The sequence below is a fragment of the Erinaceus europaeus genome, chromosome 16 (assembly GCF_950295315.1).
Source record: "Erinaceus europaeus chromosome 16, mEriEur2.1, whole genome shotgun sequence".
NCBI lineage: Eukaryota > Metazoa > Chordata > Mammalia > Eulipotyphla > Erinaceidae > Erinaceus > Erinaceus europaeus.
In genome coordinates this window covers 74,592,374-74,607,632 of record NC_080177.1, presented here as the reverse complement: position 1 = coordinate 74,607,632, position 15,259 = coordinate 74,592,374, and the positions used below count along the sequence as shown (strand labels likewise).

The following is a 15,259-nucleotide window of genomic DNA, read 5'->3' as shown; positions in this document are numbered from 1 at the left end:
TCCCCAAAATATCAAGTAAATTTCTTCACTGGTGCTTAAAGAATTTATTTCTGTAATTCTTTGCCAATGCCAAATAATGTATTTCTAGGAAAATGCATTTGTTCTTAACAGGATATACAAATCAGAGTAATCTACTAAATGTGTCAAGAAAAGAAAAAAAAAGACTCTTGAGGGTTTTATTTTATTTAGAATACTTAAAAATTTATTGATGGTTTAAGAGTAGTTTACAAGATAATAAGATTACAGTAGTAATTGTACCCACTACCACAGATCTGTCCTTTTCACCTGTTCTCACTCTAGCTAGATCTAAGGATAGTTACTATAGTTTTCACCAAATCTTAGCAACAGTTTCACTATTTTTCCTCTTTTCATTTTTCCCCTTTATTGGGGGAACTGATGGTTTACAATCAACAATAAAAAATAATAGTTTGTACATGGGCAACATTTCTCAGTTTTCCACCTAACAGTTCAACACCCCCCCCCCAGGTCCTCCTCTGCCATCCTGTTCCAGGACCTGAACCCTCCCCCTCCCCCCACCCCAGAGTCTTTTACTTTGGTGCAATACACCAACTCCAGTTCAAGTAATGCTTAGTGTTTTCTTAGATCTTCTGTCCAGGGGATAGGTTGGTGTCATGATTGTATTTTTCAACTTTTTTTTTTTTTTTACATCAGAACACTGCTCAACTCTGGTTTATAGTAGTGCTGGGGATTGAACTTGGGACCTTTGGTGCCTTAGGCATGAAAAGTCTGTTTGCATAAACAGTATGCTGTCTCTCCAGCCCTTTGGTTTTTTTGTTTTTTCCTTTTTAACATGCTCATGTGTTTCCATTATTTATATTGCACATTTGAGCAAAACCAATCAGTAATTGTCTTTCCTCAAATTGCGGGTCATTTGGTGATAGATGGAAACTACGGCAACAAAAGTCCCAAACACAAACACTAAATTCAAGAACCTCAAGTATTATATATGATAAGAAGGGTGAGAAAAACAAAATATATATATAATATTAAAAAGTACCAGAGGGTAAACAAAAATGGAATTACTTTATGATCCAGTGATATCACTCTTAGTGGTTTATCCAAAGGAAAATGAAACACTAATTCAAAAGGACACATGCACCCCTATGTTCATAGCTGCATTAGCCATAAGTAATAGCCAGAGTGGAAGCAGCCTAAATACTCATCAACAGATGACTGGCTGGAAGAAGTTATGGGATCTGTATTCCATAGAATACTACTCTGCAATCAAAAATGATGATATTGTGTCCTTTGGAAAAAAATGTAACTGTCAGTGATTAGTCTAAGCAAAATAAGAGATGAAAGACAACTGCCAGATGGTTTCACACATATGTGGAATCTAGAGAGCTGATACAGATGAGCTTGAATAAAAGAAAAACAGAAGCCAACAAATGGTTCCTAAGACGTGTGAGAACTATGATGGTTATCTTTGGAAGGAGGGAGGATGTGGGTACAGGCATTTAGCTTAGTGGTTATGCCAGAAGACTTTCATGCCAGAGGCATCTGAGGTCCCTGGTTCAATCACTGAATTCCCAGTACCACAAGAAGCCAGAATTTAGCCATGCTCAAAGGAAAGTGACTCTGATACGAAATGACTTTACATTTCTAAAGGAGGTAGAGAAAATGAGAATCTAACCTCTAACTTAGTCAGCTCTGACAGCTATAATAAAACACCTGATTCATTGGTTTAAGAAATACATGGGGGGAAAAAAACAGAAGAAGAAGCACATGGGGCTGGATGGTGGCATACGGGGTTGAGAGCACATATTACCAAGTCCAAAGACCTGGGCTCAAGCACCCCTACTCCTGATCTTTGGGGGAATACTTCATGAGCCCTGAAGCAGGTCTGCAGTTGTCTATCTTTTTCTCTCCCTCTATGTCTCCCCTTCCCTCTCAATTTCTCTTTGTCCTGTCAAGTGAAAATAAAATAGTGAGAGAAAAATAGAGAAAGTGACAGAAAAAAATGGCCACTCGGAGCTGTGGATTTGTAGTGCGGGTACCAAGCCCCAGTGATACCCCTTGTGGCAATAAAAAAAATTTTTTTTTTAATTTTAAAAAGGAACATGGTTTGCTAAAATTACTAATGCTACTCTCTTAGTAACTTCCAGCCACGTGATACTGTCTTCTTAACTGTATTCACTACTCTGTGTATGTTACCCCCAGCATTTATCTGTTTTATAACTTTAAGTTTGGCACTCCTGCCATCTTCACTCATTGTAATCAGCTCTCACCACCCTTCACTTTGGCACCCATGAATATTTTTCCCCTGTATCTATGACCTCAGTTTTTTGTTTGTGTATCTGTAGATGTCACACAAAAGGCCTGTCATACATTTGTCTTTACCCGTCCAGTGTGTTATACACAGCACAGTGCCCTCAGAGTTCATCCATATTGTTAAATTGGCAAGGCTGTCTTCTTTAGATGCATGAGTACTTTTCCGTGGTACCGTATTTACACCACATTTTCATTATCCATTCCTCCATCGGTGGGCACTTAGGCTGCAAGCATACATTTCAACGTAGCCTGTCTAGCAGGAACTTACTTTGCATTGTAAAAGATTATTAGAAACCATAATCAGTGACTCTTGCAGGAACGATTTTGGCCCTTTGGCATTTGCACTTCCATAGGAAATAGTTTATGTTGCTCATCTAAGTGTAGCTTCAGAGAGACAGCTCCTGTGAGCATCAGTCAGGCGCAGGGCGACTGCCTTGTTCCACGTGTCACCACCTGACATCAGCAGGGGAGATTTGGCTGATGTGCCGGACACATTATTGTTAGGTTAAAAAAACCAACAACAACAAGGTTTATCGTTGAGATTCATTCCACAGATATACATATACAATATTTAATAATTCTGGTTATATTAAAAGAACTTTGTGGGGGCTGGGCGGTAGCACACCAGGGTAAGTGCACATAGTACAAAACACAAGTACATGCTCCACTTGCAGCGGAGGTAGCTTCACAAGAGGTGAAGCAGGTCTGCAGGTGTCTGTCTTTCTTTCCCCCTTTGTCTCCCCCTCCTCTCTCCATTTCTCTCTGTCCTATCCAAAAAATGAAAAAAAAAAAAGGTTTCCAGAAGTAGTGGATTCATAGTACAGACACAGAGCCCTGGTGATTTTTACCCTAGAGGCAAAAAAAAAAAAAAAAAAAACTTTGTAAATAATGGTGGTGTGACTTCTGTTTAAGAACTCATTGCTACTGCCAGTGAATAAGCCTATTTACTTGTGTAACTAAGGAAACCAAAAGTAACTACTAGCTTTGTTTTCTTCGTGGATTTAAATAATCAGAAATCAAATACTCTCTCTCTCTCTCTCTCTCTCTCACACACACACACACACACACACACACGCATTCTCCACCTTTAGTTTTCTTTTCCTATATATGCTTCATTTAGGGTGACTTCTCTCACATGGAACAAGCCTCACACATAGCCTATAAACTTCAGGCTGACATGACCATTAGTGTTTTCTGGTCCTTTCTCTGAGATGGGATGAACTAGAAATTAAAGTCTCTGGATCTAGAGTGAAACTTCCTGTATTCCAATCCTGCTTCTTCATTTACTGTCTGTGTAGCTTCAGTTAGGTTGCTTAGCATGCCTGTGCCTCAGTTTCCTCCTCATCAAATGGAAACAGTAATAGCATTGTAAGAAATAAATGGGGACAATTATGTGGCGTTTGACACTGAGTCCACAAAAGAACGAGAAGTAGGAAGGCAAATGGGGTTTATAAAGCAGTCAAGGAAACACAAGTGAGAATACAAAATGTGGGAGAAGGGAAATGTTTAATACGGAGTCAGGAGGTCTTGCGTTTCCAAGCCAGAAAATTTGTGTTATATAAGCACTGCATTTAAATCACTCCTCAAAAAGGGTGTTTGCAAGTAGAGAGTCCTTCTGGGTCTGAGGGCGGGGCAGCTTTGGTTTAAAGTGTGTGTTTTTGCTGACTTCATTTCAGGTCTGTGTGCCTCCACAGCTGACATTACATCAGCCCTCTTATTAACACCAGGCCTGATCTCCAGGAGATGTTCACTGAGTACTATTGAGTCAATGAGTACTTGGAAATAATCAGAAATGTTAGCCCTCTGCATTTTATGACCAACCTGAAAAATCAAGAGAGTGAGTGATATACAACAATACTGTATTCCTTGAAAAATATGAGATTTCTTTCAGTCAAGCAGAACTTGAAGATCAGTATGAAATGGCACCATAACTTGAGCTCACCTGGAATGGTACCTTCAGCTTAGCTAAGATACCCACTAGTGGGAAAGTGATTAGACACGTTTTTGAATTTAGTATAGAGGGGCTGGGAGGTAGGTAGTTCACTGGATAAAGCATTAGACTCTTTAAGCAAGAGTTCCCAACTTATGTCTCCAGCATTTCATGTGCCAGTGATCCTCCACTTCCTCCTCCTCCTCCTCCTCCTCCTTCTCTCTCTCTTTCTCCACCCCTCTCTCTCTCCCTCTCATTCTCCCTCTCCCTCCCTCCCTCCTTCTCCCGTTCCTTTCCCTATCATAAATATTTTTCTCTCTCTCTTTTTAAGTTTTCTTGCCTGTTTTTGTTGTTTGCTTTTTTTTCTGCGGGTTCATATGCATCAGTTCTCTAGACTCCACACGTAAGTGAAACTATCTGGTAGTTGCCCTTCATGTCTTTGCTTATTTCACGAAGCATAATCACCTCCGGTTCCATAACCATTTCGTCCCAAAGGACACAACTGCTGAATAATATTCAGTGGTTCTCAGGGTCATGGCAATTGGCTAAAATTCTCTGAATAATATTCAAGGGGAATATACATTGTTGAAGCACTTTCTTCTTCATTCCTTTTGATGTAATACATAATTTTACGGATAAATACTCTGGAAGATCCAAACCCCTCCCTGCTCGGGCTATCCTGTATGTGTCCCTCCAGACTTCTTCAGATAAAACTGCATCGTAACTGAAGTTTTTTTTTTTTCTTCTTCTTCTTCTTTCTCTTAACTGTGCTGAGAGATGTGTTATTTTTCAGGGCCCTAGCAACTGACTCTGGGTGTCTACCCACATTTCAGCCATAATGTGTCCTATAGCTTCTTGAGCCAGTCATCTGTTGATAGGCACTGTGGTTGCTTCCACTCTATGGTCACTGTGAATAACACTGCTATGAACATGGAGGTATGTCCTTTGGGCTAGATGTTTGCATGTCCTTTGGGTAAATACCTAAGAGTTGTATGGCTGGGTCATAAGTAAAGTTCATTTTTTATTTGTGTAAGGACCCTTCATATCGTCTCCTGAAGGGGCTGCTGCAGTTTGCATTCCCAGAACTGGAGCAGTTTCCTCTTCTCCACAACCTCGCGGACACCTGTTGTTTCCTGTTTCATTGATAGAAGACGTTCTTCTCTCAGATGTGAGGTGGAATCTTAGTGTAGTTTTTATGTGCGTTTCTCTTGTAATAAGTGATGTGGAGCATTTCTTGACAGACCTGTGAGCCATGCGTATCTGTTCTTTGGTGAACTGCCTGTTCAGGACACATATGAAAGCTCAAGTCTAAGAAAATAAAAAATAAATAAAAAAAAAAGAAAGCTCAATTTTTCTGAGTCACGTTAATGTTTTACAGTCTACAGTAAATACAATATTTCGTACATGCATAACATTTATTAGTTTTCCACACAACAATACAGCTCCCACTAGGTGCTCTGATATCCTGTTCCAGGACCTGAACTCCCCTACCCACCCAGCCCAGAGTCTTTTACTTTGGTGTAATACACCAACTCTAGTCCAAGGTCTGCTAAGTGTTGTCTCTTCTAGTCGTGCTTTTCAACTTCTGCCTGTGAATGAGATCATCCATATTCATCCTTCTATTTCTGACTTCTCTCACTTGACATAATTTCTTCAAGCTCCATCCAAAATGGGCTGAAGATGGTGAAATCACCAGTTCTACTCTGAAAATGTCCAATAGTTCTAGTTTATTTAGCTCCCTTGTTTCTTTATTGACTTTCTAAAAAATCTGTATCATCTGTCAAGTTGAGAGAGTGGGGTGCTGAAGTCCCCTACCATGACTGTGTTGCTGTTAATATATTGCTGTAGCTCTTCCAGTAGATGTTTGATGTATTTAGACTCCTATCCTTGGGTATGCACCCAAGATGTTGATAATCATTAAGTTCTCTTGACTGATTGATCCTCTGAACACTAAGTAATTTCCATCCCTATCTTTTCAAATTTTATTTATTCTAAGGTCTATCATATCAGATATAAGCATAGCTGTTCCTGCCCCTTTTTTGTGGTCCATTGGCTTGTATGGTAGTTTTCCATCCTTTCACTTTGAGTCTGTGTTTGTCTTGTTGATTTAGATGGGATTCCTGCAGACAACATGGTTCAGTTGTGTTTTCTGATCTATCTTCCTACTTTGGGCTTTTTAATAGTTGAATTTAGGCCATTGACATTTATTGATATTATAGATTGAAAGTATTTTAATGCCATTATTGTAGACTTTTACAGTGTTCTGATATATGGCATGTTTATGATAGTCTGACTGTTTATAGGAGACCTTTCAGAACTTCTTTCGGGGCAGACTTGGTGATAATTGACTCTTTCAGCTGTTGCTTGTCTGTTTTTATGTTTCTATCCAGTCAGAATGACAGTCTAGCAGGATGCAGTAGTCTTAGATGAAAGCCTTCCTCATTGAGCACTCAGTAGATATCTTGCCATTTTCTTCTGGCCTGTAGTGTTTGTGTGGAGAAATCTGCTGCTAATCTCTGTAAGTGACTCTTTGTTTTTCTCTTACAGCCTTCAGGATCCTTTCTTTTTTTATTGTTCTTGTAGTTATTATTGTTACTGATGTTGTCATTGTTAGATAGGACAGAGAGAAATGGAGAGAGGAGGAGAAGAAAATGATGGGGAATGAAAGACAGACACCTGCAGACCTGCTTCACTGCCTGTGAAGCGACTCCCCTGCAGGTGGGGAGCCAGGGGCTGGGACCTGGATCCTTATGCTGGTCCTTGTGCTTCGTGCCCTGTGCACTTAACCTGCTGCGCTACTGCCTGACTCCCAGGATCCTTTCTTTATCCTTATTTCTTTTCATTCTAAATATTATGTGTCTTGGTGTCTTTAAAAATGGGTTAATTCTGTTTGGGACCCTCTCGACTTCTTGAACCTTTATATCTTTTATGCTGTCTATACTAGGGAAGTATACTATTATGTCCTGTAGAACTCCTTCTTCCCCTCCCTCTCTTTCTTCCTTTGGTAGGCCTATAATGCGTATATTATTTCTTTTGAAGTGATAAGTATGTCTCTGTTGTTGTCAATATCTCTTAATCTCTTTTTGAGATCTCTTCTTTCTTAGTTTTCTCTAATTTGTCCTCGATCTTGCTAATTCTGTTTTATGCCTCATTTATTCTATTCTCTCTCCCCCTACTGTTTTCTGTAGCTCAGATATTTTGTTCTGATACTGTATTAGCTTGTCCAACTAGTTATGCTATCAGCCTTGCTATTTCAGCTTCTAGTTCTCTAATTACTTCGAGATAGTGCATTCTTTCAGGGTCTCATTTGTTGTCTCTGATGACAGTTCTTTCAAAATCTTTCCTCACTCCTGTGATTAATTCTTCAATTAGTGTTTGGATATTGATCTCATTCTTCTGTGCTTCTACCTTTGGGGGAGGGCTTTTATCTGGACTTTTGCCCTGGTTAATTTCTCTAATATTTCTCCTTGGTTTAACCATTACTATAATGTGTTATAAGGTCCTTCTCTTAGTATTTTTTGTCCTCTGATCACTCTTTCCTGGAAAGAGTTAAAGCCACAGTGGCTGTTAAAGCCTCTTTTGTTCTTTTTCTTCCCTGTAGGCTATGATAGCATGAGGGCTTTTTACCTATAAGCAGGTTTTTTAGCTTAATCACTCACTTCTGACCAAGAGATAAAGTAGGGTGGGGGAGAGATAACAAACTGGTTATGCAAAGAGACTTTCACATACCAAGGATCCAAAGTTCCAGGCTCCATTCAGCTTTTCTGCCAGCAGCCAGAGCCAAGCCAGGCAGCACTGCTGGGCCCTGTGAGTTTCTGAACAAGCCCCGTTTATAGTCTGTAAGTTCTGAGGCAATTATTCACCATGTTCTCATCAGGAGAACAATGTGGAAAGGCTCCCACTATACAGCCCCACTGCTAAACCACCAGGGTGTAGATCTTCTCCTGAGTTTCCTGGTCAGTTCTCTGCCCCCGACGTCAGCACAGGGTCTCCACACTGTTGCTCCAGCTTCTGAGGGCAGTAGCAGTGGAGACTCACAGCTGCATTTGGTGAGTCTTAGGGGGTCCCATCCTCTCTTCTGCCATCTTTTTGTTGTTAAAACAGACTGGAGGTGGCTCCTCCACTGGCAAACTGCCAGACTGTTACCAGCCACTCGGGAGTAGATACGGGCTTTAGCCCCAGGAATCTCTCCACAGGCTCCTCTGTGTCCACAAGCCACATGTGTTTCCACTCACCATTGACTCGGTGGGTTCCCAAAGTAGTCCCCGTCTCATCTGGTTGCAGTCTCAGGTGATCTTTGATATTCTTTGTTTTTTAGAGAAGTTTCTCAGCTGGAGGGAGCTGGAGGTGTGGGCTGAGTTGTGGTCTCTGGATGCTCTGGTGATTTGGTGGGTTCCCAAAGTATTTCTAGTTCTGTCTTGTTGTCGTCCCAGGTGGTCTCCCCTTTGTTTCTTAGTGCTTACGTTTTTCATCTCAGGGCTGGGTGGTGGCACACTAGGCTGGATGCACATGTTACCATGCTTAGTCACCCAGATTCATCCTCTCTGTCCCCGCTTTCAGTGAGGAAGCTTCAGGAGCAGTGAAGCAGTACTACAGGTGTCTCTCTCCCTCTCTCTCTTTAATTTTTAAAAGTTTCTTTTATTAGATAGAAACAGAGAGAAATTGAGAGTGGAGGAGGAGATAGAGAGGAAAAGAGACAGAGAGACACCTACAGCCCTGCTGTACCACTTGTGAAGCCTTCCTCCTGCAGGTGGGGATCAGGGGCTTGAACCTGGGTCCTTGTGTACTGTATGTAATGTATGCACTTAACTAGGTGCATAACCACCTGGACCTTTCTCTCTCCCTCTCTATCAACCCATCCACTCTCATTTTTTCTCTCTATCCTATCAGATATTTAAAAAAAATATTTAAAAAACATTAAACTTTTTTTTAATCTGGAGTAATTTTGAAATATACCCCAAAGATTTATGGGCAGTAGGCTCTAGGGAGGTTTTAGCTTACATCCTTTTCACACATTTATTCCCAAGAAGGGAAATGGCTCATTGTGATCCAGGAAGAGAGAATTACTGAGGTGTTCATTCTGTTTTGCCCACAAGTCATTTTTCATCAGTTTTTTGTTTAATTTCATTTTTGAATAGGGCATAAATCACATTGGTGTGAAACCCATTACTGACGCTGTAAGGAGTGATCTTTCCTAAAACAGTTCCTTTCAAAGAACTTCAAGGCACAGATTCAGGTGGGTGCCAGTGGAGGAGAGCAGGAGAGAGGTGTTTGTATCTCATGAAGCTGACAGCTAGTAGTGGACAGGCCAGCTCAGAGCTTGGCTCTCATCCCCCCATCCCACCCCATCCCATCCCATCCCATCCCATCAGGACTTGGCTTGCACTGAAAAGTCTTATCATGCTTCTCTGAAAACATATTAATCACTGGATGAATTCTAAAGGCTCATATAGGTTGAAGACTTGGCATCCCTGTGTTGTTATGTATGTGCTTGTGGAGCTCCGACTCAAGCTGTTGAGACTGATTTACTTACTCTGTCAGAGGCTCCCAAACCCCAGACCTGCTAAATCTGAACCAAGGGGTGAGGCCCACCAATATTTATGTTTAACAGCCTCCTGGGTGAATCTGAAGCAGCTTGTTCAGACAGGTCACTGGGTTAGCCTTTGGGAGCCATGGCCTAACACCCAATAGGCAATTCTGTACACAGTCTTTAAGAACTCTTCTGTGTGTGTGTGTGTGTGTGTGTGTGTGTGTGTGTGTGTGTGTGTGTTAAACATCTCATTAACCTGTGGTTCTCACTGGTCTCAAATTTGGGAGCTTGGGGGTCGGGTGGTGGCGCAGTGGGTTAAGCGCATGTGGCACAAAGCACAAGGACTGGCGTAAGGATCCCAGTTCAAGCCCCCGGCTCCCCACCTGCAGGGGAGTCGCTTCACAGGTGGTGAAGCAGGTCTGCAGGTGATATCTTTCTCTTCCCCTCTCTGTCTTTCCCTCCTCTCTCCACTTCTCTCTGTCCTATCCAACAATGAACAACATCAACAATGCAATAATAATAACCACAACGAGGCTACAATAACAAGGGCAACAAAAGGGGGGGGGGGGGAAATGGCCTCCAGGATTCATGGTGCAGGCACCGAGCCCAGCAATAACCCTAGAAGGAAAAAAAAATTTTGGGAGCTGCTTTGTTAGCAGTGAGGAGAAACATTTTGTGGCTTGTGAGAGTGATACGGAAAACAGATTGTCCACAGCCAGAAGAAGCACAGTTCATCCTACGGAGTGAGGTCACAGAAGCAGAAAATAGTGCAGGGAAATGGTAAAGGAGTGAGTATTTGGTTGCTGTAGAGGGGAGGTAAGCAGTTTTGATGTTAAGGGTAAGAGTGATTTAGAGGCACAGACCTTCTGCCAACTTTATTAAAAAGAAATCTGAGGACAGACTGTGGTGAAAGATTGTTTCATGGGGAGCCCAGCAGAAATTAAGGAGCCAGGAGCCAGTACTGGGGAACATCTCCAGCCTCTCTTTAGGGGGCAGCGGGGTGGGGGTCATGTATAACCTGTCATGAACTTGAAAATGAACATTTCACCTACCAGCTGGAGAGGTGAATCCAGCAGTCAACAGAACACAGTGTGGAAACAAAGAAACTCACTCCTAACTTCTGGATCTTTCTTGAATTTAGAGAGGAAGGATTCTTCTAAAACAGGGAGAGAACAACAGAAAAAAAAAAAGAGGGTAATGGTGGTCATGCCTACAGAATTAAAAAAGAATGAACAGAGAAGCTAAGAAGGCCATTGTCATTTGTTAGAGTTGTCCATTGTATAAAGTATAGAAACTCATTTCAACAAGAGTTAGCCCATGACTGGGAGTCAGGCGGTAGCACAGTGGGTTAAGCACACACAAAGCGCAAGGACCGACCTAAGGATGCGGTTCGAGCCCCTGGCTCCCCGCCTGCAGGGGGGTCGCTTCACAGGCGGTGAAGCAGGTCTGCAGGTGTCTTTCTCGCCCCTCTATGTCTTCCCCTCCTCTCTCCATTTCTCTCTGTCCTATCCAACAACAATGACATCAGTAACAACAATAATAACTACAACAATAGAACAACAAGGGCAACAAAAGGAAATAAATAAAAAAATAAAAAAGAATTAGCCCATGATTTAATTGTTCCTCACCATGGAGAGAAATGGGCCAGATTGCTGTCGTGGCTTCATCATAGAGAGAAAGTGTCTGAAGTAGAGCAAGCAGGAAGCAGAACCACGTTTTCATAAACTGTGTTATCAATGGGACTTTGACGTGTAGCTAAATCACTCAAGGGGAACACAAAACAGTACTGAACGGCTGCTGTATTTGCTAAAACATGGGAGTGTCGTGTCAGTATTGTTGGTGAAGTTATGTGTCTTTTTGTAACTCCTGAGCCAAAGAGAGGAAGCACTAGGTGGTAGACACGCCATAACTCTTCGTTGATCTGAGAGTGTGGTTTTTCTCCATATAGTCATCATTAAAGCTATTTGTTGATGTCATCAAATGGAAGATGATGCACAGGATAGATAATGGATTTGCAAAAGGTTAGAGGTGACAACTAGCTATATTCTTCATAGCATAGCATAGGGCTGTGGTGAATACATAGTAGGTGAATAAATGTGTGGGTTTTTTTTATATTTATTTATTTATTTATTTATTCCCTTTTGTTGTGTTTGCTGGTTTATTGTTGTAGTCATTATTGATGTTGTTGTTGTTGGATAGGACAGAGAGAAATGGAGAGAGGAGGGGAAGACAGAGAGGGGGAGAGAAAGATAGACACCTGTAGACCTGCTTCACCGCCTGTGAATCGACTCCCCTGCAGGTGGGGAGCCAGGGGCTCGAACCAGGATCTTTATGCCAGTCCTTGTGCTTTGCGCCACCTGCGCTTAACCCGCTGCGCTACCGCCTGACTCCCAAATGTGTGTTTTAAAATGCCGCCTGCTCCAATCTAAAAGCAAAGAACTTTTATTACAAAGTAGGTTCAGTACCAATGAGTTCATCGCAAGCTTTAGAAGTTCCACATTTGCAAAGTGATTTATTTAATTAAAATGTGTATTACAACTGTGTCTGGAAGATACATAGTCTGCACTCCTTACCATGCATAAGAGTGTGGATTTAGGGGCCAGGCAGCAGCATACTTGGTTAAGCACATATAGTACTATGCATAAGGATCCAGGTTCGACCTCACACACACACACACACACACACACACACACACTCTCCACCTGCGGGGGGGGGATACTTTGCCAGACAGAAGTGAAGCAGGTCTTGAGGTGTCTCTGTTTCTCTCTCCCTCTCTATCTCCCCATCTCCTCTCAGTTTCTCTCTTGTCCTGTTGAATAAAATGGAAAAAGAAAAAAAGGGGGGGAATGGCCATCAGGAGCTGGGACTCATAATGCCAGCACTGAACCTCAGCAATAACCCTGGAGGCAAAGAAAGAGAGGCGGGAGAGGGAGAGACACTGAATTTAAGTCCCAGCACCACATAAGAGCATCATGAACAGCACCAGGAGTGGTCCACAGATGGTGGAAGGGTGCTGTGGTATCTGACCCCCACCCCGTCTCTGTCTCCCTCGTTCTACTCTCATCCCTCCCACTAAATAAAGAATGAAAAACATACAGTGCCACGTGGTGGCACACCTGGTTGAGCGAGCGCACATGTTACAATGCACAAGAACCCGGGTTCGAGCCCTTTGTCCCCATCTGCAGGGGGAAAGTTTTGCAAGTTGTGAAGCAGGACTGCAGGTGTCTCTCTGTCTTTCTGTCTCCCCTTCCCTCTCAATTTATGGCTGTCTCTATCCCATAAATAAATAAAGATAATTTTAAAAAGAATTAAATGATAAATAAAGCATGAAAATAATTTGTCTAGGAGGCTGTTCAGTGGTATCATTAGTGCATAAGACCCCGAGTTCATTTCCAAGTGTTATATAACCTAAGAACTACCAAAAACTAGAGAAAACCAGCCTACTTTGTATATTGTTAAAATTTCTCTATCAGGGAGATCACATAACGATTGTGTAAAAGACCTTGATGCCTGAGACTCAAAGGTACCAAGTTCAGTCCCCACCACCTCCACAACAGAGTTGAACAATACTCTGGTTCAAAATAATAAACAAATAATAATGAATAATCGTGTACATTGCTGCATGTCTGAATTCTGGATAGGTCCGATTTTCTGAAGAAAGACAAAGGCTTTGGGATAATAGCCCATGACCCTATTAAGGAGATTTCAGTAATATTAATTCTGGCAGTTTTCAGTCTGATAATTTTCTTGTGATCTGGGAGGTGGCGCAGTGGATAAAGCATTGAACTCTCATGCACTAGGTCCTGAGTTGGATCCCCAGCAGTGTAGCACATGTGTCAGAATGATAATTTTTCTTCTCTGTTTAAATAACAAGCATTGTATCCAAGCTGTGAAGAACTCAAAAGCGGTGGTGGTGGGGAGGGGGGAGGGGCTGGGGGGGTTTTGCTATGGTAGCACAGCAGGTTAAGCACAAATGGCATGAAGCTCGAGGATGTAAGTAAGGATCCCGGTTCAAGCCCCAGCTCCCCACCTGCCGAGGGGTCGCCTCACAAGCGGTGAAGCAGGTCTATAGGTGTCTTTCTCTCCCCTTCTCTGTAATCCCCTCCTCTCTCAATTTCTCTCTGTCCTATCTGGCAACAACGCCAGCAATGGCAACAAGAACAACAAGGACTGGCCTTTAACAGCAGTGGATTTGTAGTGCAGGCACCAAGCCTCAGCAATAACCCTGGAGGCAACACCAACAAAAAAACCCTCAAAAGGGTCCCCAGTAGACATCTTGATCCTCCCTCACATTTGGTGCTCCTCCCCTTCTGGGCATAAACCCAAGCCTGGTTGACTAAATTTCTAATGTTAAGGAGTACTCTGTGCTAGTTGACTTCTGCTACTACTTAAGAGTTTTAATCACTTTCTCCTGTGGCCCAAGGATAATAAAGGGGAGTAGAATAAAGAGATATTGAAGGGCCTGTTGTTCTGAGGCATTGGGGAGAAAATTAGCCTCCCTCAGAGATCTTATACATAATAATCTTGCTGAAATCATTTCTCATATTTATTAACAAGGATAACATCTATTCTTTTTGAAAAATCCAGCCAATTGTCCCCTCATACAATAACAAAGTTCTATTATTTTAAGTCAACTGTGACTCACTTCATAATCTTGAAGTGTTGTTTCAAACGTTTTTTATTTCTCTCTCTCTCTCTCTCTCTCACCCTCTCTCTCTCTCCTTTTTGTTTTGTAAACTGGAATTCTTTTCACAGTCACTCCCCAGGGGAGCGTGCTGGTTTTGTGATTCACATTATGGAACTTTTGCAATGTGTTTAATCTTTTTCTTAATTGTGTTTTTGCCTAGATTTTTAAATAAAGATTTAGTGTTTGTTTAAAGTATAGCAACAATTATCCCTCAACTGATTACATGGGCTTAGAAAATTCTACCTTAGCTAGGAAGGTCAGATGTGTTCTGGATGCTTCTTTCTTCCATCTGCTCAACTGCAAAGGCTTCTTCTATGCTAAACCCAGTCTGAGGAATGAGAAGGAAAATTAGCCATGTATTTCACATGCCTCTCAGTGGGTTTCTCCAGAATTTTTTTTTTTTTTTAACTACTCGGCTCTGGCTATTGGTGACACTAGGACAGGACTGTGGAGCCTCTCACCTGAAAGTTTTTTTTTTTTCTTTCTGCTTTTGATGCATGATATTCCCCCAACCCCCAGTTTTACTCAGCTATGAAAAATGGTTAACTCTCTTTCTTCACCTCATCTTGGGTGGAGCTTGGAGGAATCATGTTAAGTGAGATCAGCCAGAAAGAGAAAAATGAACATGGAATGATCCCACTCAGAGAGAAGTTGAGAAGTCAGAACAGAAGGGGAAATACAGGAAAAGGACTTGGACTGAGTTTGGTGTATTGAACCCAAGTAAAGGATTCAGGAGTGGGCTTTCAGGTCCTGGGGCATGATGGTGGCGAGGACCCAGGCAGGGGGGTAGAATGTTACTCTGGGGACTCGGGAGGTAGTG

General features: G+C 42.0%; 1 protein-coding gene across 4 annotated transcripts in view; it reads left to right on the top strand.

The window, feature by feature from the left end:
• SLC25A21 (solute carrier family 25 member 21) overlaps positions 1 to 15,259 on the top strand; it is a 564,588-nt gene that overhangs the window by 323,382 nt on the left and 225,947 nt on the right. The gene's annotated exons all lie outside the window — the stretch shown is intronic.